This window comes from Phocoena phocoena, chromosome 1 (genome assembly GCF_963924675.1).
Source record: "Phocoena phocoena chromosome 1, mPhoPho1.1, whole genome shotgun sequence".
NCBI lineage: Eukaryota > Metazoa > Chordata > Mammalia > Artiodactyla > Phocoenidae > Phocoena > Phocoena phocoena.
In genome coordinates, this window is record NC_089219.1 from 154,857,765 (window position 1) to 154,882,824 (window position 25,060).

General features: G+C 46.0%; 1 pseudogene; it reads right to left on the minus strand.

Annotated features, from left to right (window-relative positions):
- Positions 1-3,032: 3,032 nt before the first annotated feature.
- LOC136141148 (U2 spliceosomal RNA) lies at positions 3,033-3,138 on the minus strand (annotated as a pseudogene).
- Between the last annotated feature and the right edge of the window lie 21,922 nt (positions 3,139-25,060).

Here is a 25,060-nt window from a genome sequence, read left to right on the forward strand (position 1 = left end):
CAGAACATAATACGAATAAGCAGGTCCTACTAATATTTCCACATCACTGGCCAGGGAACAGAGAAACAGAAGGGCTAAGTAACTAACCTTCCCAGGTACACATGGCGTTCAAATAGGATTTGATTTCAGGCCATCAGGCACCAGCACCCATACTCTCCCTCATTGTGTTGTGCTGACTTTGTACTTGTCTCATGTAAATTAGTTATTTTCCCGATGTGATCAGCCTGCTGGGTATTTTAAGTGCACGCTAAAATGCAAAGTCCATCTTCATAAGCCCTACTTTGATTCAGGAGACTCCCCGGGCAGCTAGTAATAAGGAGATCTGAAGTTTCACCTGTGAATAAGTTAAGACTTTTGCCAGGAAGATGTCAACACCTCTCACTATTGTGAATGTATTTCCTAGGAACTTGTTTCAGGACTATGAAGAGAAAAAGACAAGGATTCAAACCAAGGATACATATGGGGATTGATCCTCCGTAAGGAAAATATACTGGCTGGCCCTCACCGTCATTCAACAGCTCAAACTGAACATCTAGTCCCAAAGGGTTGAGCCTCAAATATCATCCCATACAAGCCACTCCACTGAAGTCACTGTGAGAATTCCATCCTGAAACTGATCAAGAGTAATGACTATAAATATGTTGTCATATTATCTTTTGATTGAGATATAATTCACATTCCATCAATTCACATTTTTTTTTAACTGTGTGATTCGGCTGCTTTTAGTGTACTCAGGTTTTGCAATCAACATCTCTAATTCCAGTACATTTTTATCATCCCCAAGAGAAACCTCGTACCTAGTATCAGTCATTCTCATTCTGTCCTCCCCCTTTCACCCCAGCCCTGGGTCTTTCTGTCTCTATTGATTTTCCTATGCTGGACATTTCATTTGAATAGAACCACACAATGTGCGGACTTCTGTGTCTCACTTTTGCAGTAAGCAAAATGTATTCAAGGTGCGTCCAGGTTGTAGCATATATCTGTCCTTCACCCTTTTAATGGCTGAATAATATTCATTGTATGGATATAACACATTTTATTTTTCCATTCCTCAGTTGGCGAATAGTTGGGTTGTTTCCACTTTTTGGCTATTATGAATAATGATACGACAATATAACACTCATGTACAAGTTTTTGTGTGAACATATGCTTTTTATTTCTCCTGGACATATACCTGGGAGTGGAGTTCCTGGGCCATATTGTATCTCTGTGTTGAACTTTTTGAGGAACGGCCAAACTATTTTCTTTTTCATATTTGCACCAGCAATGCTTGAAAGTGCCACTTTCCCCACATCATTGCCAACCATTGTTTTTTTAAAAATTATATGGCACAATAGTGGCTATGAAGTGGTATCTCACTGTGGTTTCAGTTTGCATAATTTTGACTAATAATTTTGGACATGTTTTCATGTGCTTATTGGCAATTTGTGTCTCTTCTTTGGAGCAGTATCTATGCAGATTCTTTATCTCATTTTTAAAATTTGGTTATTTGACATTTCATTGTTGAGTTGCCAGTGTTCTTTACATATTCTGAATACTAGGCTTTATCAGATATATGACTTGCAAACATTTTCCTTCATTCTGAAGGTTGTATTATGTCTTTCTTGATGGTGTTGTTTGAAACACAAAGGATTTTAATTTTGATAAAGTCCAATTTCTTTTTCCTTTTGTTGCCTGTGCTTTTGCTATCATATTTAAGAGTTCATTGCCAAATCTAAGACTATGAAGATTTATCCTTTTCTTCAGAAATTTGTATAGTTTAGCTCTTATATTTAACTCTTTGATCCATTTTAAATTCAAAGTCTATTTTGTCTGATATTGGTATAGACACTCCTGCTCTCTTGATTACTATTTGAATTTTCTCACTGAGTTTGGAATTCCCTTTTCCATCCTTTAACTTTCAAACTGCTTGAGTCTTTTGATCTCAAGTAAGTCTCTTGTAGACAGCTTATAGTTGGATCATATGTTTTTACCTCTTCCGCCAATCTCTGTATTTTGATTGGAGAGTTTAATCCATTTACATTTAAAGTAATTGCTGACAAAAAAAAGACTTATTTCTGCTATTATGCTGTTTCTTTCCATCTGCCCAAAGCTTTTTTGCCCCTCATTTCCTGCACTCCTCGCTTTCGTTGTGTGTGTTTAGCTGATTTCTTACAATAAAATATTTAAATTACTTTCACACTTCCTTTTGGGAATATTCTATAGCTATTTTCTTTGTGTTTACCATGGGGATTACCTTTAACATCCTAAAATTAAAACACTCTAATTTGAAATTATACCAGGTTAAACTCAACAACATCCAAGTTCTTGACGCAAAAAGAGCATCCTACTATCTCAATGCAAAAGACCATCTCCAAGACACACTGCAGTTTCTGCCTGGCTGGGACATTGCCCCAGAGTGGGGTTAAGTTGAAGGAGTCGAAGGAGGCATACATTTCCATCCTCTGGATCACTGCTCACCAAAAAATACACAATGCCAGGCACATATGTAGTTTTGAATTTTCTAATGAACACACCAGGAAAATGAAAATGGTGAAGTCAATGTAAATAATAGATTTTTAATTCAGTATCTGCAAAATGTTACCATTTTTACATGTGGCACGAGACATGTGGTCATATTACGAGGGCTTGAGAGCCGCATGGAGCAAGATAGAGGACAAACAGCATGCACTTGAAACTCTAAGAAGTGAACGCTAACAGGCAGATGGGGCCTGGAAGTCCAAAGTTGAATAACAGCCCGTAGCAGGGTGATTATGGTGGTTGTTTTCCTGCCTCTGTCTCCCAGCTTACGCAAGGCACGCAAAGTCCAGCAGCAGCTGAAAGTTAGAACCATGGGATCAACCTTTGATTTCTAGCCAGACAAGTGAGAAAGTGGGGGGCTTGCACGTTGAGGAGTGAGGGGGTCATCCCCATTGGTCTTTTTCTCCCCAGTTACCACATCTCCCCTGCAACCTCCGTGATGGCAGAGGCCTTCACTGAGAAATGGCCTGTGTCTCTGGACAAAGGAACAGGTTAAGAGGCTCCTATTGTCTGAAGAGTGTGAGGGCATGCCCGTTATTTTCCTTTCTTTGCTCTTGCTATTTAAATTGACAAGAACAGATACTACACTTGCTCTTAGCCAAAAGGCTGAGATGAAGTAGACAAAATAAACTTTAAGCTAAAATTACTGTCAAGTATAAATTTTACTAATATAGTAATTCCAAAGGACCAAGGAGCAGGGCAGTGGCTTTATTGAGAACCCAGGATTTCCGAGCGTCCATCGTGCCCAGTCACTTTTAAATCATCAGCACAGCCCTATAATTAAGAGATTTAGGTGAAGTGACTTGCCCAGGGTCACACAGCTAAGTGAGAGTCTTCTGGGACCAACAGTAACTTTTGCAAAGGCGTCTCTTGCTATACTTAATCACTGCCACCATCTGACACTCACGTTCTTTTTATACTATTCTGTTTCCTTGGGTCAAAGAATCCGACCCCTGAATTAAGATTAAATAGGAATTAGTGGCAGATCAAAAGCCAAAATCGCTTCAAGATATTCTTTAAATTCCCTCAAGTAATGCCTTTAGTCACAGAAATATAGAACAATATAGAAAATTACAAGTCAAGTGACCTTAGTGTTCACAGGCAAGCACAAATACATTTTAATGTACCATGATCATATTAAAATACAAATAACTATGAAACATTTTCTGCGGAGAAGCAGCCTCTGCGGCAGGCAGCAGGAAGGGACAGGAAAGCTGCGTGGCGCCCAGGCCCCCGATGGCCTAGGTCTCACCCTGCAGCGCACTGTTGATGCGCCAGAACGCTGCTTCCTTCTCGGGGTCTAGGTCTTCAGCGGTGACCCAAAAACCCGGCTCAGGGGCTGGGGGCAGCCTCAGAGGCTCCCCTCGCCTGTGCGGCAGCAGAGGAATCCTGCGTTTTCAGGTCCTGGGACTGTCAGATTGAGCGGGAGCCGTTCCTCCAGGGCCGTTTCTGCCCTCTTGTTGCCTCTGCATCTTTGTCAGGCTGGCTTTTCCTCTGGGAAACCACAGGAGCTGCAGAGGGCGACGGTGGGCCCTCTTCGCTCCCTATCTTTGCGGACTTCTGGGCATTGGCGGGACCCCTCCTTCTCTTCACTGGCGGGAAACCTCGGGTGGAGCTATATGAGCTCGTGATGGCGCTTCTTTTGAGGCAGGAGCTCATACAAGAGGTCTGGAGTTTCCTGTTGGATCTGTCCTCTGCCCTCTTGGCATGGAGGTCTCTCTGCAGAGGTCCAAGCCTGGGCACGTAGAAAAACCCCCCCAGGGGCCTAAATGCAGATCGTGCGGCCCCGGTGTCATCCGGGCCGCTTCTCTTGTCTTCGTTCCTCACTGTGACTGTGGGGACTACCTCCTGCTTGGACATCCCTTGCCCGCTCTCTCCCAGGGCCCTCAACACCGTCTTCTCTGTGCTGTAGTTCGGGACACAGCTGGGTGTCCTGGCCGGCACTGGCTGCCCCGCGCCACACTGACAGTGACTGTATCCACTGCGGACACTGAGCTGCGGGACGTCGTGGGGGTGCGAGCACCCATCACCACCTTCTTCTGATGGCCTCTCCGGCAGATGGAGATAAGGATCCCCAGAAAGGAGCGCAGGGTCTGCGGGATGGTAGAATAGGGTCTAAGAGACTCTGTGGCAAAGCGCAGATGCAGAGTCACTGGACACTTGTGGGCTGGCCTGCCAGTGGATAGCCGGCCATAGACAGCTGGGTGACCTGGGACGGCCACGGGAAGTTGGTGGGCGTGGGGAGCAGGCCGGGGAAGGGAACCCTCCTGGCAGGTGCTGATCCACCAGTGCCCGGGGCTGGGGTGAGGGGCAGGGCCTACCTTAGTAACTGCTTCTAGAGAACTTGGGTCAGGTCGGTCCTTGGATAGAGAGCTGGGCTCCGAGCACTCTCCTTCAGCTGCCAACTCGACCAAAAGCGGAGTGCGCTCTGTTTGGCCTGTTGCTGGGATGCATCTCAGGAACCTGTCTGGGAACAATGGGCGTGCGTTGGCGGGGCGCAAAAGTTTAGGGAGGGGTGGCACATGCGCAGCGTACATGTCAGATCCTGAGACGCACAGGTGAGGATGCGCGCTCCTGGACCGTCTAACGCTTCTGAATCTCCCCGGTGGTCAGAGGGCTGGAGGTGTTTGCCTTGAGGTTGTTGAGCTTCTTGGCAGGGCAGCTGCCCCTTCTCCCCCGGCCGGCTCTAACTGTACAGGATGGGTCCCCGGCCACCAGAGCAGGAAAGCTGGAGAGCAGGGTACATGGCTCAGTAGCCGCTGCCCGAGGTGGCAGATTTGGCATCAGCGCCTATGCGTCCGCCTGACCTCGCACCTGGTATATGGGAGGAGAGAACCGCTAAGAACAGAAGTGCAAAAAAACCAAAATAAACCCAGAAGTGCCCAAGCCACCCAGATCCTGCTTGGGTGACATCTGAAGGAGCAGGCAGGGCAGGCTGGGAGGGACATATATACCAGGTCCAAACCCAGAAAGATCTGAAATGCACGAGTCAGAATGAAAGTCCAGAATCATCCTTGGGCTTTGGGCTGAGCTGGAAGTATAGTCAAACTCTTCCAGGTCTCCAGCTCCACCTGCAGTTTCTGCCTGGCTGGGACATTGCCCCAGAGTGGGGTTAAGTTGAAGGAGTCGAAGGAAGCATACATTTCCATCCTCTGGATCACTGCTCACCAAAAAATACATAATGCCAGGCACATATGTAATTTTGAATTTTCTAATGAACACACCAGGAAAATGAAAACGGTGAAGTCAATGTAAATAATAGACTTTTAATTCAGTATCTGGAAAATGTTACCATTTTTACATGTGGCACGAGAAATGTGGTCATATTACGAGGGCTTGAGAGCCACATGGAGCAAGATAGAGGACAAGCAGCATGCACTTGAAACTCTAAGAAGTGAACGCTAACAGGCAGATGGGGCCTGGAAGTCCAAAGTTGAATAACAGCCCGTAGCAGGGTGATTATGGTGGTTGTTTTCCTGCCTCTGTCTCCCAGCTTACGCAAGGCACGCAAAGTCCAGCAGCAGCTGAAAGTTAGAACCATGGGATCAGCCTTTGATTTCTAGCCAGACAAGTGAGAAAGTGGGGGGCTTGCACGTTGAGGAGTGAGGGGGTCATCCCCATTGGTCTTTTTCTCCCCAGTTACCACATCTCCCCTGCAACCTCCGTGATGGCAGAGGCCTTCACTGAGAAATGGCCTGTGTCTCTGGACAAAGGAACAGGTTAAGAGGCTCCTATTGTCTGAAGAGTGTGAGGGCATGCCCGTTATTTTCCTTTCTTTTCTCTTGCTATTTCACCTGAAAAGTCTACCTGGTCATAGGGAACTTCATGACAGCATGACGCCTTAAACACTTTAAGGAACATGCATGAGGGTCCCCTGAAGCCTGAGAATGTGTGTAGAATTCCAAAAAGGAGAGAGCTCTAGGAGGAGATTATTTAGGTCTGTGTATGAGCCATCATACGTCCTGAGATCCCCCTGAGCCTCATGCACAGACAGAGCCAACGAGGCAGAGTAGAGGCTTGCAGAAGTGAACTACAGTATAAACTGCCACTCAATTCCGAGATTAACCCCCGAGTGGTACATGCACCATGTGGACACAAATAGCACAGCAGTGTCCTGAAAACTGCACCAAGACTGGAACAACTCAGAAGACAAGGCACAATACCTGTTTGACCATAGGTTCATGAATTGCTTAATAAAAACCACAGAAAAAGAAAAAGTATCAATCTCCTGAGGATTTTAATAGGAACCAGAGTCTCGAAACATAATAAGCAAACTTTCCAGGATACCACTCAAAATCACACAACAGAGCATACAAAGAACCAGGAAAATGTGACAAATTCTCAGGAGAAAAATGCAATCAACAGACCCAGCCCTGAAATAACCCACATGGAGGAATTAGCAGACAAAGCATCCATTACAACCATGCTCAATGAGTTAAAGGTAAATCCTCTTGAAATTAATGGAAAGAAGTTCTTCACTGAGAAGTACAAACTATGAAAAAGAAGCAAATGGAAAGTTTAGAACTTAACATGCAATATCCAGAAGCAAACATTCACTGGATGGGCTGAATAACAGAACAGAGAAAACAGAGGAAAGATTCAGAAAACTTATGGATCAATAGAAATGGCACAATCTGAAAAACAAAGAGGATACATGACTGAACAAAAATTAAGTCTCAGAGACATGTGAAACAATATTGCAAGTTCTACCTTTCGTGCCTTTGAAGGGTCTGAAGGAAAGGTACAGAAGAAAATATATGAGGAAAAGAATAGTTGAAAACGTCACTGATTTCGAGACACAGGCCTAAGCTCAGAAAGCCTCACCCTGACACACAATCTGATAAAAAAAGCCAAGGTGAAGAATAATCTTGAAAGCAGTCAAGGAAACCGACCTGTTATACATCACAGACTGTCAACGTGAAGGACTGTGATTCCTCATCAGAAAACAGAGACCAGAAAAGAATGGAATAACATCTTTAAAGTATTAAAGGAAAAGACCAAACCAGGATATGATATCCTTAAAGCAAGGATATCCTTAAAGACTGAAAGCCAAACAAAAGCCAAAATGAAGTCTGATGGAGATGAGAGAAAACTAAGAGAATTCATCACCAACTTTCTATAAAAATATTACATGAAAGGAATTTCTTCAGGCTGAAGTGAAATGACACAAGAAAGAAGTAAGCTTGCAACTTCAGGAACAAAGGAAGGGCAACAAAAATGGCAAGTATCTGGAAAAATTATCCTCTTACATTATATTATATATGTATGACTTTTTTTTTTTTGGCCTCGCCTGCGTGGCCTGCGGGATCTTAGTTCCCCTACCAGGGACTGAAACCGGGGCCCCAGCAGTGAAAGTGCTGAGTCCTAACCACCGGGCGGCCAGGGAATTCCCTGTATATGTATGAAAAAAGGATACCACAGTCTCAGAGGGTGGCATTGAAGTCATATAAAAGTGACACATATGACAGCTATAACAAAGAGTGGAAGGTAAAAGAATCTATATGGATGTAAGCCTTCTGAATTTTATTTAATTGGTAAAATATTAACTCTAGACTGTGAAACAATACGTATACATAGTGTTATTCCAAGAACAATTAAAAATTGACAAACTCAAGAAAATTGGATAACCTCAATACTCCTATATTTAGGAATTGTGGACAAGATAGCTAAAACATTCACATACGTGTTTTGTGAAAAGTTTTTCTCTTGGTTAATTGCCTAGGAGTGGGTTTTTGGGTCATATGGTAAGTATGACGTGGTCGTCAGGTGTCACCCCAGCAGGATCTGGGTGGTGTGGGCACTTCCGTTCTTAGCGGCTCTCCCCTCCAGTGCCGCCAGGGGAAAGGGCAGGAGGACGCAGAGGCGCTGCTGCTAAAGCTGCCGCCTCTTGTGGGAGCTGCACACCCAGCAACCTTGCTCCACGTTGCTGGGCAAGGATCCCGTCCAGTACAGTTAGTTACCCCGACAGCACTGGGGCGCGGCCAGGGGAGAAGGGTCAGCTGTCCTGCCAAGAAACTCATCACGCTCAAGGCAAACACCTCCAGCCCTCAGATCCCCGGGAGATTCAGAAGCGGTAGACGGTCCAGGGGCGCGCATCCTCACCTGTGCGCCCCAGGGCCTGACGTGTACTCTGCGCATGCGCCACCCCTCCCTAAACTTTTGCGCCCCGCCAACGCATGCCCCTTGTTCGCTCACAGGTTTCATAGTATAAAAAGGCAACAGGCCAAGGAGAGCGCACTCTGCTTTTGGTCGAGTTGGCAGCTGAAGGAGAGTGCTCGGAGCCCAGCTCTCTATCCAATGACCGACCTCACCCAAGTTCTCTAGGGGCAGTTACTTAGGTAGGCCCTGCGCCTCAACCCTGCCCCGGGCACTGAGGGACCAGCACCTGCCAGGAGGGCTCGGCTGCCCCCAGCCCGCTCCCCGCGCCCACTGAATTCCTGTGGCCGTCCCGGGTCACCCAGCTGTCTATGGCCGGCTATCCACTGGCAGGCCAGCCCACAAGTGTCCAGTGACTCTGCATCTGCGCTTTGCCACAGAGTCTCTGAGATCCCATTCTACCACCCCGCAGACGCTGCAATCCTTATGGGGATCCTTATCTCCATCATCAGGCAAAGCCATCCAAAGAAGGCAGTGATGGGTGCTTGCACCTCCACAACGTCCCGCAGGTCAATGTTCGCAGTGGACACAGTCACTGTCAGTGTGGCGCGGGGGCAGCCAGTGCCGGCCACGACACCCAGCTGTGTCCCGAACTACAGCACAGAGAAGATGGTGCTGAGGGCCCTAGGAGAGAGCGGGTAAGGGATGGCCAAGCTGAAGCGAGTCCCCACAGTCACAGGGAGGAACCATGACCAGAGAAATGGGCCCGATGACACTGGGGCGCACGATCTGCATTTAGGCCCCTGGGGGGGGCTTTCTTCGTGCCCAGGCCTGGATCTCTGCAGAGAGACCTCCACGCCAAGTGGGCAGAGGACAGATCCACCAGGAAACTGCAGACCTCTTGTATGAGCTCCTGCCCCCAAAGAAACGCCATCACGAGCTCATATAGCTCCACCCGAGGTTTCCTGCCAGTGAAGAGAAGGAGGGGTCCTGCCATACCGCAAGGGCTGCCCCAGAATTCTGCAAAGACAGCGGGCGAGGAGGGCCCTCCATCGCCCTCTGCAGCTCCGGTGATTTACCAGAGGAAAAGCCAGCGTGACAAAAATGCAGAGGCAGCAAGAGGGCAGAAAGGGCCCTGGAGGAACGGCTCCCGCGCACCTGACAGTCCCAGGCCCCGAAAACGCAGGATTCCTCTTCTGCCGCACAGGCGAGGGGAGCCTCTGAGGCTGCCCCCAGCCCCTGAGCCGGGTTTCCGTGTCACCGCCGAAGTCCTAGACTTGGAGAAGGAAGCAGCGTTCCGGCGCATCAACAGTGCGCTGCGGGATGAGACCTATGCCATCGGGGGCCTGGCCGCCAGGCGGCCTTCCTGTGCTTTCCGCCTGCCTGCCGCAGAGGCTGCTTCTCTGCCTGCTGCAGACCCCAGCAGGGATCCACAGCTGGAGAGATGCGGTAGGAAGCAGGACTCCCCAGCCACAGTGGACATCCGGGCGTCTGCTAGAGGGGCCTCCTCTGTGCATCCTTTGAGAGACAGCACAGCTCACCGGGCCACCTCTTCTCCCTGCCGCAGCCTCTTCCAGGCACCTCTTCACACTCAGCCCTCAGCCCCTCTCACCTTGCTGACCCCCACTTCCTCCCCAGTATCAGGCAAGGCTGGCCTGTCTGCTAGGCCCCCAGACCCCTCCGCCCCTACTCCCTCCTCCGTGCCAGGCATGGCCGGTGCGATCCGAAGCCTGGCTCCTGACTGGCCCGCTCCTGCCGCTGCTGCGGCTTCCCTTCCCTGCTTCAAGTTGAAGCTCATCTCGGGGCCTCCTATGAATGGGGCAGAAGGAGGCCCTTTACAGCCCAAGGCATCAGTCACAGCTGCCGTGGATGCCAGACCTGCCTTCCCTGCAGCTCCCAGCACCTGCGAAACGGAGTCCCGCACACCCATGTGTGTGGACTCTCCTGTCTTCACCCCACAGAACCTCCCTCCTGTCACCAGCCCTACTGCCTCCTCCCCAAGCCTGTCCATTACGTGTACCGGCAGTTCCAGACCCTCACCTGTCACATCTGCGGGCCTGGCACCCCAGGCCGCTTCTGACCCTGAGGTCAACCCCATGGACACCACTCCACCCTCCCATCCTCTCCTCTTGGGGTCCGCCCCTGGCTCCAGTGGGAGCCTCTTCTTCTCGACCCAGGCCCGGCAGACGCCCCCCAGTGACAGCACATCCTCAGTCACAGTCACCACCAGCTTGCCTGCACTCAGGTTCTGCACCCAAACTCTGAGCTTTCCTCTTCAGCCTGGAGCCACTACCCAGCCCATCTCTGGGGCCCCTGATTGGCAGCAGCGAGGAACCACCGCCTGTGGCAGCTCTCCCCAGCATAGGAAACGGAAAGCTCCAGGCTTTGCCTCTGCTCCAGGCCCCCCAGCTTCGGGCGGCCCCGCACAAGCAGCTTCTGGGGGTTCATCATCCACCAATTCCACCGTGGGCACCCATGCCAGCACACAGCTGGGTTTTGGGAGCAGAGCGGCTGCCCTAGATCTGAGCTGCATGTTTGCAGCTCTGAGTGTTACAGCAGGAACGAGGGGGCCCCCGAGCACCACACACAGCAATGGGGGCAGCGTGGGCCTGAACTCCTGGGGCCCTCCTCACCAGAGCCAACCCATGGTGAGCACGGGACCCAGCCCTAAGAAGAAGCCTGGGTTTGGAGGCACTACTGCCCCCATCTTAAGTCACATCCCCAGGGCCGCACCCAGGCAGGGCCCCCCTACTTCCAGCGGAGGGCGCAGCCCATGCCCAGCCAAGGCTGACTTTAGGGGTGTGTCGGTCCCGGCCTCTACTCCTATCAGCCTCAGCTCCGCAGTGGGCACAGCAAGGTGCAGCCTTGCTGTTAGGGGCCCCCTCATCACCTGCCCAGGGCTTGGCTGGACAAAAAACCACTGGGCCATCGACCAAGTCATTCTCCTCCAGGTCGCGATTCATTACCTTGGGGTTTAAGAGGAGGAAGTTGGCCTGAGCCAATAATTTTGGGGCGAGGCCATCAGTGTCCACCTCCTCCCAGGCTGGGTCTCGTGTGGACCCTGTTTCGATGTGAAACTTATAATAAAGCTATGTTCTTTTGCATAATCCCCACGTGTCTGCGATCTGTAGATCGTGTGGAAAAGCACTGGCTTGTATGAGTGGTAACATGGAAAGCCAGACCTGTTTACAGTTTCCTGTGACCCTGCTCATGGGTTGTGAAGAGTAGCACAACAAGATGGCTACAAGGGCCCTATATTAAAAGTGTGTTTTGAGCTTAAACGATGCAGTCCGGAATAAAATGGGCCCAGAGGGAGGGGTAAACAGGGAGGGTCATCCTTGTCTGTTGTAATTGCTGCTTCCCACCCACCTCTCTGGCCTGGAGGGGGCTGGGTCATCCCGAGCACACACCAGCCGCCCATACTCTACACGTTTAGTATTTTCTAATGTAGCAGTTTCTTTGACTTTTTTTGTTTTGCTTTAATAAGTCTTAGGCAAATCATTTACATGCACATCTCACCCAGATAGTATATGTCCATACAACCTAAAGCAATCTACAGATCCAGTGCAATCCCTATCAAAATTCCAATGACATTTTTTACATAAATAGGAAAAACAATCCTAAAATGCGTATGGAACTGCAATAGACTTCAAAAGCCACAGCAATCCTGAGAAAGAAGAACAAAGCTGGAGGCAACACTTTTCCTGATTTCAAATTATCTTACAAAGCTAGAGTATTCAAAATAGTATGGTACTGGCATGAAAACAGACACATACACCAATGCAACAGAATCAAGAGCCGAGAAATAAATCCACACACATACAGGCAACTAATTGACAGGGATCCAAGAATACTCAACAGGGAAAAGGTAGTCTCTTCAGTAAATGGTGTTGGGAAAACTGGATACTCTTTTAATTTTCATTTTTTGGGAAACATTTCTGGAGAATTCAAATGCTCACAACCTGAGAGAAGCAATTATTCACCTGAAGGCTGACTCTGCTAAAGTTGAGTTGTCCGACCTTTACATGCTGATAGAACCCAAATAGCCTTGCAAAACAATGCTCTTATTGGATATAAGCATATAGATTGTTTAAGATAGACGTGTACATGCAGTAAAGTGAAAAAACAAAGAATCTTTGAGTTTCCCTTGCTGGGTTTTTTTATTTTTTCATTTAAGTGTCTATAGCATATGCTAATAATTCAGGGTAACCTCAGGTTAGTTTTAGGTCCACTCTTTACATAAATGTTGAAGTACTCCATACCCACCTTTGTTCTACGTTCCTTCTTTTCTTCCATCTTTCCTTTCTAACTTCTTATAATCCATTACACTTAATCCTGCATTTGTTGAGGTGGCAATTAGTGTAAGAAAATTGAAAGCACTGTGAAATCTTGCTGTTCAGAATGCACGTTGACCAAATTCTATATTGAGAAAAGGCCTGAATTTACCCAGAGTAACCCTTTCTCAGCGTCTTCGAATAAAGGCCATAGAAACTGGGCTATATATAATATCCTGACAGGTATGTAGAACTCATAGCAATTGCCCTCAAAGAGCTTACCTAGCGTAGATGCATATGAATGCATTTAGTGATTGCTTTATTGGCCGCAGTGCCAACATACACAGTCTGTTTGGTTTTATATCATTCTCATTACCTGCTGATTACACTGTATACATTGCTAATGGCGTGGTTTCTATGCCTTGTGAATTTCACGGCCAAATAATATGTAATTTATTGCACACTTTAGTGTAGAAGATGGAGACTCCATAACTTTTCGTGTGCTCTTTGCCCCTTTGGAATGTATTACACTGAGATCAGGCAAAGTAATAAATTTATGTCAAATGTGCGTGATAGCTAAACATCGATTAGGACTGGTGGGCAATATTTGTTCCTCCAGCAACGTAACAGTTTTTAAAGATTAAGCCATTGAACGTGGAGTCACTGAACATGGGATTCAGTTCACTGGGATCCCTTCTTAGAAAAATAAAGGAAAACTTGAATTGGATTTGTGTGGCTTATTCAAGTAGTAACTAATCAGCTACATCTTGGTGAACTTAATTTGTCCCAGTCGTTTGGTACTTTATTAACTCTCTTCCCCTTCTTCCCCCGACTCTCACGAGAACGGATCATGAGTATCTTAAAACATCCTAAGTCATCTTCCATCCCTGTTAATGTAACTACAAAAACACACTTTCCTTATCCAATGCAACTTACTGTCTTGTAGAGTAGCTGTGGTTTTAATTCTCTACAAAACTAAAACCAGCAAAGAGAAACATTTTCAAGGAGCCACCACCACATTGTAGAGCCTTAGAAAGAAGACTTTAGAATTAAGGACAAATATATCAATTTATAGCTAAAGCACCTGAGGCCTAAAGTAGGCAGGTAACCATCGAAGTCAGGGAAAGGAGTTGAAGATCAGGTTTCAAGCTGAGAAAGAGTCTACAGGAACTCAATCTGAGCAGGTCAAAAACTGAAATCAGACCACGAATGTTCTGGGAAGGCTGACATCTGGCCTTGAGTGTGGGATTCAGACAGGGAGTGGACCAGGCGGGAGCTGAGCTTCTGCAGTAGGCAGAGAAGTCCACCTCCTCTCCGGAAAGTGCCACTGACATCAGGGAGTTGAGGGGAAAGAGCAATGAATTCCAGTCCACCTGAGAAAGCAGGCCAGTCTGATTAACTCTGAATTTAGGCTTATTTCAGATACTTCTTGAGAAAGAACTTGAACAAGAGCAAGTCCCACGCAGCCTCTTTTAAATCCATGCCCGGTATTTTCTGGTGGAGCTGCTTAAACCCTCCAAGTGACTCCAGTATTTTAATTTCACTCTATATTTAATTCCTACAGTTCTATGATTGATTATTTAATGGGCAAATAAGTAGAGTCACAAAAGAGTGTGAATCTATTTTACAGAATGAGGATGGGCGGAGTGGAGCAGTCTGGAATAGGACACCAATAAAAACGGATCTTGGTAAAGAAGAACGTCTATTAGAATTGGAGAGAAATTCGCAAGGAAATTAGTGCCTGACACCACGCCCTTCTCTCTGCATGTTTAGAAGCTAGTTTCTAATTCTATTTTCATAGGAGATGTGCCTGTGATGAATTGTCTTTTACCTCCACACTATTTATCACATGGACATACTGTGAAGTTTGTGTGAGAGAAAGCAAGTATTAGAATTTGTTTTGCAAGGAGCTATAAACACTTCCTAGAACAATCTAGGGTAGAAGGAAAAGGAAAGGAAGGTGGAAACACAGGAGAAAGACAGCTAATGATGCTGGAGTCTCTCGCTGGGATTTGTGGTATCTCTTTTTGAAACTAAGTACAGAAAGTCAGAACTTGACTGATTGTTTCTTGATCATGGTTTGTTTTCATTTTTGCTTTTTCTTGCTTTCTCATCAGTTACTCCATCCAGTGCCATGTCATTTTCAGTTTCAGTAAGCATGCCTGTCTTGTTTCCATTTGCATTATTCATGCAAACGTTGATTGAACTGATGACCCCGAGTTATCACGGAAACATTAGATACACCAGTGGATACATTTCTTAATTTTAGAAAAAAATTACCGAGTGAAGGTTAAAATAACTCCTCTTCAATTTGCCATTTAAAAAGCTTCTCCTAACATACAATACCTCATTGCCTAACAATGCCAGATAAATGAAGAATTCCTATGTATTCATGAATGCAGGCTAGTCTGTATATTTTTTGGCAGGTATGACCGTTACCGAGGGTAATGGCCTTGTTTGCTGGCCATGTCCTGTCTCCTAGAAAGTTGTACTTTCTGTTATCTTTCAGTTGGGCCATTGGATATCAGAGGTGAATTTATAAAACTATACTTCCCTTTACACTTACTTTGTTTTGTTTTGTTTTGTTTTACTTGAAGTATAGTTGATTGACAATGTTGTGTTTCAGGTGTACAGCCAAGAGATTCATATATATATATTTTTCAGATCCGTTTCCTTTATAGGTTATTACAAGGTATTGAATATAGTTGCCTGTGCTATACAGCAGGACCTCGTAGTTTATCTACTTTATACATAGTATACACTTACTTTGTGTGATCCACGCTGTTCAGACCACATAATTATTTTCACTTCTGATATAATTTTTTCAGGTCCAACCTCAAATCTTTGATGAGAAGATATTTTAAAATAAGTTTAGCATGTGTGTGCTCTAAATTCAACAGTAGTTATTAGAGATATGATTTTGCACTAGGTATTCCTCTCTTTTTTGTTCTTGGCCAACCAATTGAAAATTAGTTTTTATTTTCTGGTTGGTTTGCTAGATGTTTATGACTATAATAAGAGTCTTAAATTTTGTCTCATATCTTAAAGCACAATCTGAATTAGCAATAGATATTGTGCTATACATAGGGGCTGTGATATAAATATAGTTTCTAACTTCAAAAACGTATAACCTAGAAGGGAACACAGACACATATGCAGCAATTGTGGCAACTGTATTGTTTACTAAGTGAAATAGTACTGAGATGGATAAAGTGCTAGCAAGCCTTGAACAGCCAAATCAGCTTCAAAAATAGATGCGTAGTACTTTAAAAATATTTTTAACATTTTTCCAGCTACATGTAGCATATAACTTAGCATAAAAACGGTATGGGTTTGAGGATATGGGGAGGGGGAAGGTTAAGCTGTGACAAAGTGAGAGAGTGGCATGGACATATATACACTACCAAACGTAAAATAGATAGCTAGGGGGAAGCAGCCGCTTAGCACAGGGAGATCAGCTCGGTGATTTGTGACCACCTGGATGGGTGGGATAGGGAGGGTGGGAGGGAGACAAGAGAGGGAGGGGTTATGGGGATGTATGTATATGTATAGGTGATTCCCTTTGTTATAAAGCAGAAACTAACACACCATTGTAAAGCAATTATACTCCAATAAGGACGTTAAAAATAAATAAAAAGTAAAAGAAGACTGACTCATCCAATTAAAAAAAAAAGAAATTCTCTCATTCTGGATTCAAGAGAAGGGATGAAGTAAAAGGATGAGGAAGAACAAGAAGAGGAAATGTGAGCGTGGAGAGGGTAGGAGGAAGAGCAGAAGGCAAATAAGTGTATGTGCTTCCCTTGCCATCCCTGACTTTTTTTTTTTTTGCGCTTCAGGAAAACCCAAAAGCCAGAGAAGAGCACGAAGGTGCTCACCACTGCGTGTGAACAAAAAGGTGGAGAGAAGAGAATCGTGGTAATCTGTGCAGGGAACTGGAGGATGACCTGAGTGCATCTCTCCAGGGAACGGTCCCCGTTCCATAGAACCCCTGAAGATGCCAGGCTCTTATGTTTAGATGAGGGGCCGAAGGCGTGTGTGGGGTCACCACATACATAACTCCTGGAGGTGTTGTTCATGTTGTGTTCTTTGTAAAGAGTGTCCCTGGTGAGGTTCAACATCTCCCTCTGCAGGACCCAGCCTTGCCCTCCCAACCCGCCAAGGTCAGCAGGCAACATACCCAGTTAATCACCAGGTATGGTGAGATATCTGGAGTGGCCCTGGTACCCCTCAGTTCAGGCGTCCTGGGGAAAGGGTGGGGAGGACAGAGGCACCGGGGCTTCTTCTCACGCAAGCAGACAGCTCACCTGGCCCAGCGCTGCTGCATCCCTGTGGGCACACGGTAGCCCTGGCATCCTGTAGGGGACACTGCAGGATCCACAGCTGGTTGGGATTTGCCCAACCCCTGGGGACCCCTCAGCCTCTGTGGAGCCCCACTGAAGGGCCTGGGTCACCTCATGGCACCATTTCTCAACCTGAGGTCCTATAGATTTTTCATAGATGTGTAAAAATTGAATACAACACACACAAAATGAAGGCAATTCAAAGCAATGTTAATTTAGGATGAGTTAAAGGGCCAGGATTCCAAATTAATTATGACCTTAAAATTAGACAACGAATACATCTGGTTTTATTACACGCTGAAAAGCAGTGTCTTCTACAAACTTTTCATGTTGGGATGCAGCAAAGCTATAAAATTTATTATTCTATCAGGATATTTTTAAATTAAAAAGCACAGGCAAGTTTGGCTGGGGTGTTAAAAGAAAGAAAAATGATTATTAGGGGAAAAGGGGACATTGCGGTTCTCTGCCCACTTCCACTGTGCTGGTCTCATGATGGGCCGTGTTACGTGTGGGCTGGAGGGACAGGGTCACTACTCCCACCTGTGTCATCAGACCTCCCACTCCTCACAGGGCCCAGGTGGGAGGGACCCACACTTTTCACCCTGGAGCCCCAGAGCCTCCCCTTTCCTCTGCATCACTTTCACTGTTCAGGGGACCAGTCGCTTGAACGCCGCCCGGCCAAATGCCCAGGTTAAATCGCCCCTGTAGGACAGGTCTCTCTGCTACCAGAACACACTTGGCAAAGAGCAGCAAACAGACCCCTGTGCCCTGGGGATGTGAGCCCTGGGGATGTCAGGGCCCAAAGTCATTTGCAGGGTCTGAGTAGTTCCCTTGGCCCCACACACCGACCCCAGGGAGCCCACCTCCCCACTGACTCCAGTCCCTGCCTTTGTGTGGCAGGTTCTGGTCTGACACCTGTGAAGACTGTGACCTGGAGGCCTCAGCCTGAGACTCAGAGGGGATGGAGATTGTGCAGCGTCTGGCAGCTTAAATGAGACACGAGGCCAAGGAAGGAGGGCCGCCTCTCTGCTCCAACTCCGCTCCTGAGTCAGCTAGTGAGTGCTGGTTACTTCCTGTTGGAGCTGTACAGATTTAGCATAAATTTTAGATATATGTCTTACTTTTAACAGTGAAAGGCTGTTACATCAAGCAAAATTGATCTCCTCGGTTTTTTTTTAAAACATTTCTATGTAAAATAACACACAAGTATAGAAAAGCACCCTCCACAAAGGGAGGGCTCAGTGAATTACAATGGGCGCTGCACTCTGGGGAGCAGTAGTTTTTCCCTCTGTAAAACCCCAGATGCTTCAGAGAAGCTCCTCTCAGCTTCCTTACTCTGGCCCCAGACCTACACAGCGGAAATCTCAGAGGGACTGGATTCTCCCAGCCCTCCAGCACCCTCCACTACGTTCTGATTGTGCTGCCACACTCATTTTGAGTTATTTGTGTGTAAATCACTGCACTTGGAATATACATGGAGTAACTGATTTCGTTCTTATAACCGAATAAGTTAGCACTTATTCTTCTCCCCTTCTACAGGGGGCAGCCAGGGTGCTGGGGACGTCCTGTATATTGAACTGGGTGTTGGTAACAGATGTGTTTATATTTACAAGAAACCATAAAGCTCTACGCTTAAGATCTGTTCCTTGTACAATACACCAAGTAAACTTCAATTAGAAAGAGATGCCAAAAAAATTTCCCCACAAAACAAATTTCAGGGCCCAGTGGCTTCCTCTGATTTCTACCAAACATTTAAGACAGAAACGATGCCCGTCTCCTACACACTCTTCCAGAGAACAGATACAGAGGGAACACACCCACACTGCTTTCATCGGACCGGGAGAATACTGATGTCATACCAGCAGCAGATATTACAGGACAGGAGAAATGACAGGCTAAACACTTCTGAATGTCGATGTCAAAATCCAAAAGCAAATATTAGCAGTCTAAATCTAGAGGTTTTCAGAAAGGAAGGAAACTGGGATTTCGTGGCGGTATTTGCAGTGGTTGATGTGGACAGGATCACTGGGTGTTTGGGCGCTGCCTGGGAACGTGGAGAGAAGGGACAATGCCATCCGGTTAGTGGAAAGAACATTTGGTGACAGAGATTAGGAGGGCCTGGGTCATCCTCAGAGACAGTCCTGGGATGGGGTCTCTAGGCTGTGGCTATGGAGGGGTCCCTCTAGAAGGGCATGGGCCTCTCTCCTGTGCCACTGCAGGGTCTAGGGATGGATGAGGAGTTTGTAGGGGCTGGATTTTGATGAGGAAGGATGAGCAGGGAAGGTGCGCTCTCAGAGCCAGTGCAGCCACGGCCCCTCCCCAGCCAGGCCGTAGCCCAGGCTACTCAGACAGTTGCTCACATCAATAGTCAGGCGACAGTGGGGCATGCCAGCTTCACCCACTAAACCACCAAGCACAGCCCAACAGGCCACTGTCCTCATTAATCAGCACTAACTGTGCATCCAGGGCTGGTTGTTGAAGAGCAAGCTAATTTGTTAAGAGACGTGCCATGTGGACAACTGGCTTGGAGAGATCAGGGCTCTGAGCCACGAGGAGACAAGCCGACCACTGGTCAGACCACCAGGAGGCTCACCCAGTGTGTGAAGACGCTGAGGGAGGAGGGACGTAGATGGGACCCCCTGATCCTTCAAGGGACCTTCTTTCAGGGATATTTAAGAGCTGTGGGGTCAGGGATCAACATGTAAGGGAGGCAGCAGGTCAGGCATGGGCTCTCCTGTTGGCTCAGACCCCTCCTGTCCTTGGAGCAACCATGGGGCAGGCAGGAGGATTGGGGGGATGGAGGGAAGGGAGCCCTGGGCTCAGGCGTCCAGAGCACCATCTAGAGGATTCAGGGGTTCAGGGATTTCTGTCCCAGGGAACCAACTACATTCCTGTCCACATCCATCTGTCATCAGCTTTGTGACTCCGGGAAAGTCACTTAAAATCTCAACATTTTAGTGCCAGGTACCATAAAATATGGTTCACAGCACCTGCCATGAGTTCCCCACGGGACTGATGTGGGGATCACAGGAGATGATGACAGATATTCTTCACAAGCTCTAAAGCATCACACCCATAACCTTCCCCACTCCCCTGCCCTGTGGCATCCAGGTGCCCTCTCTGGAGGCAGCACTACCACATTTCTTGCTTATTCTTCCAGACATTTAATATTTGAACACTTAGGTAGCACTTATGAAGTAACCATCATTTTTCATCAGGGTCTACCTGATTTGCTGTATTAAGCTTCATCATGTAATACTAATAAGTGGGCCCTATTAACATTTCCATTATCACAGAACAAGGAACTGAGGACAGAGGGTCTGCATAACTTTCCCAGGTTCATGTGGCTTCTGGTATGATTTGAATCCAGACCATCAGGCACCAGCCCCCACTCTGTCGTTCACTGTGCTGTGCTCCCCTTCTATATTATCTCACTAAATAAAGTCATGTCCCCGTGCAGTCAGCCTGCTGGCTATTTTAAGTGCACACCACATTGCAACACCCTCTTCTCAGCCCAGCTTCGATTCACTTGACTCCCCTAGACTCCCCTAGGAGGCTGGTGAACAAAGAGAACAGACGTGTGACCTGGGAATGAATTGACACCTCTGCATGGTCTTCTCCCAGCAACATATCAATAGTTCTCTCAGTTTTTGTTGTGTTTTCCAGGATCATGACTCGGGTACCAAGAAGAAAAGGAAGATTATAAAGGAATCGAACACAGGATGTACAAAAATGTCATCTGTGATCAAGATAATCTGCTGGCCATCAGCAGCGGTGGTTCAGGCACATCAGAATCCAGCATCTGGCCAAACAACAGGGTAGGGACACAAATAGCACCCCCACTAACCACTCCATTGAAGGTACTGTGGAACTAATACCAGCAAGTAGATTCAGGAGCAGTGGCTCTAGTTTGTACAGCAGAGCCTGGATCTGGCTGAGGGAGGATTGGACAGGGAAGGTGCCCACTCAGAGCCCGTGCAGCCACTGCCCGCTCTTAGCCAGGCCTTAGTCCAAGCTGCTCAGAGGATTGGTCAGTTTCTAGTCAGTGAGACCCTGGGGGCCTGTAACCTTCATCTGTTAAGCCACCAAAACACCAGCCCAGTAGAGCCTGTTCCCAGCTAATGAATATTAACTGCTCATCATCCGGGTTTGATCAGTTGAAGATGATGCTAATTCTCTGTGCAACTGTCATGTGGGCAGTTGGTTTGGAATGTCCTGGGTTTTGAGTCAGGGAGTCAAGTAGACTACTGGTCATTCAGGGTGGTCACCTGACCACCAGGAAGTCTCACTGCAAATCAGCTGCTAGAATCAAGTGCTGACGGGGAAGGGAGGGGAGATGCACACGTATTTGGATAACCCGGTCCATCAGGGGGTCTGCATTTGGGGGAAAGACATTGTATTTGGGGTCAGGGATTGAAACATAGAGCCAGGAGGTGGGTCCAGAGTTGAGCCATTCTTTGGGCCAGGCACCTCCTCCAAGTACCAACTGTCTCCCTGCAGCATCCTTGGAGCAGGAGGATGTGGGAAAGGGAGTGAGGAGAGCTCTTGGTTTGTGTATCCAGGGCATGATCTCATGTCCATGTGTTTAGGAATCTCTATCCCTCCCCTGCCTCAGACCCATCACTCATCAGTGTTGTGACTCTGGGCAAGTTACTCAATCTGTCTAAATTTCAGTGCGCTGAACCATAAAATATGGGTCACAGCCCCTACTCTGCCCACCCCACAGTGCACCACAAGAAATAATATTCTTTCCATGAGCTCTAAAACTTCTTACTCATGTCATCAATGTGCAAAAGTAGGCTCTATCCTCCTGTTTGTAGCCTCCTAGGTGCCCTTTCTGGATACAACCTACTTATTCTTCCAGGCATTTAATACTTGAACATTTATGTAGGTAGCACTTATGAAGTACCCATCATTTTTCTTCAGGCTTTATATTTACTAATTTTTAGCCTCAGAACATAATACGAATAAGCAGGTCCTACTAATATTTCCACATCACTGGCCAGGGAACAGAGAAACAGAAGGGCTAAGTAACTAACCTTCCCAGGTACACATGGCGTTCAAATAGGATTTGATTTCAGGCCATCAGGCACCAGCACCCATACTCTCCCTCATTGTGTTGTGCTGACTTTGTACTTGTCTCATGTAAATTAGTTATTTTCCCGATGTGATCAGCCTGCTGGGTATTTTAAGTGCACGCTAAAATGCAAAGTCCATCTTCATAAGCCCTACTTTGATTCAGGAGACTCCCCGGGCAGCTAGTAATAAGGAGATCTGAAGTTTCACCTGTGAATAAGTTAAGACTTTTGCCAGGAAGATGTCAACACCTCTCACTATTGTGAATGTATTTCCTAGGAACTTGTTTCAGGACTATGAAGAGAAAAAGACAAGGATTCAAACCAAGGATACATATGGGGATTGATCCTCCGTAAAGAAAATATACTGGCTGGCCCTCACCGTCATTCAACAGCTCAAACTGAACATCTAGTCCCAAGGGGTTGAGCCTCAAATATCATCCCATACAAGCCACTCCACTGAAGTCACTGTGAGAATTCCATCCTGAAACTGATCAAGAGTAATGACTATAAATATGTTGTCATATTATCTTTTGATTGAGATATAATTCACATTCCATCAATTCACATTTTTTTTTAACTGTGTGATTCGGCTGCTTTTAGTGTACTCAGGTTTTGCAATCAACATCTCTAATTCCAGTACATTTTTATCATCCCCAAGAGAAACCTCGTACCTAGTATCAGTCATTCTCATTCTGTCCTCCCCCTTTCACCCCAGCCCTGGGTCTTTCTGTCTCTATTGATTTTTCTATGCTGGACATTTCATTTGAATAGAACCACACAATGTGCGGACTTCTGTGTCTCACTTTTGCAGTAAGCAAAATGTATTCAAGGTGCGTCCAGGTTGTAGCATATATCTGTCCTTCACCCTTTTAATGGCTGAATAATATTCATTGTATGGATATAACACATTTTATTTTTCCATTCCTCAGTTGGCGAATAGTTGGGTTGTTTCCACTTTTTGGCTATTATGAATAATGATACGACAATATAACACTCATGTACAAGTTTTTGTGTGAACATATGCTTTTTATTTCTCCTGGACATATACCTGGGAGTGGAGTTCCTGGGCCATATTGTATCTCTGTGTTGAACTTTTTGAGGAACGGCCAAACTATTTTCTTTTTCATATTTGCACCAGCAATGCTTGAAAGTGCCACTTTCCCCACATCATTGCCAACCATTGTTTTTTTAAAAAATTATATGGCACAATAGTGGGTATGAAGTGGTATCTCACTGTGGTTTCAGTTTGCATAATTTTGACTAATAATTTTGGACATGTTTTCATGTGCTTATTGGCAATTTGTGTCTCTTCTTTGGAGCAGTATCTATGCAGATTCTTTATCTCATTTTTAAAATTTGGTTATTTGACATTTCATTGTTGAGTTGCCAGTGTTCTTTACATATTCTGAATACTAGGCTTTATCAGATATATGACTTGCAAACATTTTCCTTCATTCTGAAGGTTGTATTATGTCTTTCTTGATGGTGTTGTTTGAAACACAAAGGATTTTAATTTTGATAAAGTCCAATTTCTTTTTCCTTTTGTTGCCTGTGCTTTTGCTATCATATTTAAGAGTTCATTGCCAAATCTAAGACTATGAAGATTTATCCTTTTCTTCAGAAATTTGTATAGTTTAGCTCTTATATTTAACTCTTTGATCCATTTTAAATTCAAAGTCTATTTTGTCTGATATTGGTATAGACACTCCTGCTCTCTTGATTACTATTTGAATTTTCTCACTGAGTTTGGAATTCCCTTTTCCATCCTTTAACTTTCAAGCTGCTTGAGTCTTTTGATCTCAAGTAAGTCTCTTGTAGACAGCTTATAGTTGGATCATATGTTTTTACCTCTTCCGCCAATCTCTGTATTTTGATTGGAGAGTTTAATCCATTTACATTTAAAGTAATTGCTGACAAAAAAAAGACTTATTTCTGCTATTATGCTGTTTCTTTCCATCTGCCCAAAGCTTTTTTGCCCCTCATTTCCTGCACTCCTCTCTTTCGTTGTGTGTGTTTAGCTGATTTCTTACAATAAAATATTTAAATTACTTTCACACTTCCTTTTGGGAATATTCTATAGCTATTTTCTTTGTGTTTACCATGGGGATTACCTTTAACATCCTAAAATTAAAACACTCTAATTTGAAATTATACCAGGTTAAACTCAACAACATCCAAGTTCTTGACGCAAAAAGAGCATCCTACTATCTCAATGCAAAAGACCATCTCCAAGACACACTGCAGTTTCTGCCTGGCTGGGACATTGCCCCAGAGTGGGGTTAAGTTGAAGGAGTCGAAGGAGGCATACATTTCCATCCTCTGGATCACTGCTCACCAAAAAATACACAATGCCAGGCACATATGTAGTTTTGAATTTTCTAATGAACACACCAGGAAAATGAAAATGGTGAAGTCAATGTAAATAATAGATTTTTAATTCAGTATCTGCAAAATGTTACCATTTTTACATGTGGCACGAGACATGTGGTCATATTACGAGGGCTTGAGAGCCGCATGGAGCAAGATAGAGGACAAACAGCATGCACTTGAAACTCTAAGAAGTGAACGCTAACAGGCAGATGGGGCCTGGAAGTCCAAAGTTGAATAACAGCCCGTAGCAGGGTGATTATGGTGGTTGTTTTCCTGCCTCTGTCTCCCAGCTTACGCAAGGCACGCAAAGTCCAGCAGCAGCTGAAAGTTAGAACCATGGGATCAACCTTTGATTTCTAGCCAGACAAGTGAGAAAGTGGGG